Below are 301 nucleotides of genomic sequence, written 5' to 3'. Positions count from 1 at the left end.
CCCAGTGCCTCCCAGTGGCACTCACAGGCTGGTGGTGCCCCCTTCCTCCTCCTCCCCTGGGCTGGGGGTCTTCCATGGGGCAGCCCTCCCTCTGACCTCATCAGCAGGGTCACAGATGATGTCATGCATCATTACATCACCCCTGCTGTGGCGTGTCATGGTGTGTCACTGCACATCATGTTCTGCTGCCCCGCCTGGGGTGGGGGCCCACAGCAGCCCTGGGTCCCCATGCTCTCCCCAAGAGTGGTGTCGTGATGTGGTGTGATGTCATGCCCCTTGACACATCCCTGCCGTGGCATGT

This window comes from Cariama cristata, unplaced genomic scaffold (assembly GCF_000690535.1).
Source record: "Cariama cristata isolate BGI_N322 unplaced genomic scaffold, ASM69053v1 scaffold35863, whole genome shotgun sequence".
Lineage (NCBI taxonomy): Eukaryota > Metazoa > Chordata > Aves > Cariamiformes > Cariamidae > Cariama > Cariama cristata.
The sequence above is the reverse complement of the archived record's forward strand: the minus strand, read 5'-3'. Positions refer to the sequence as shown.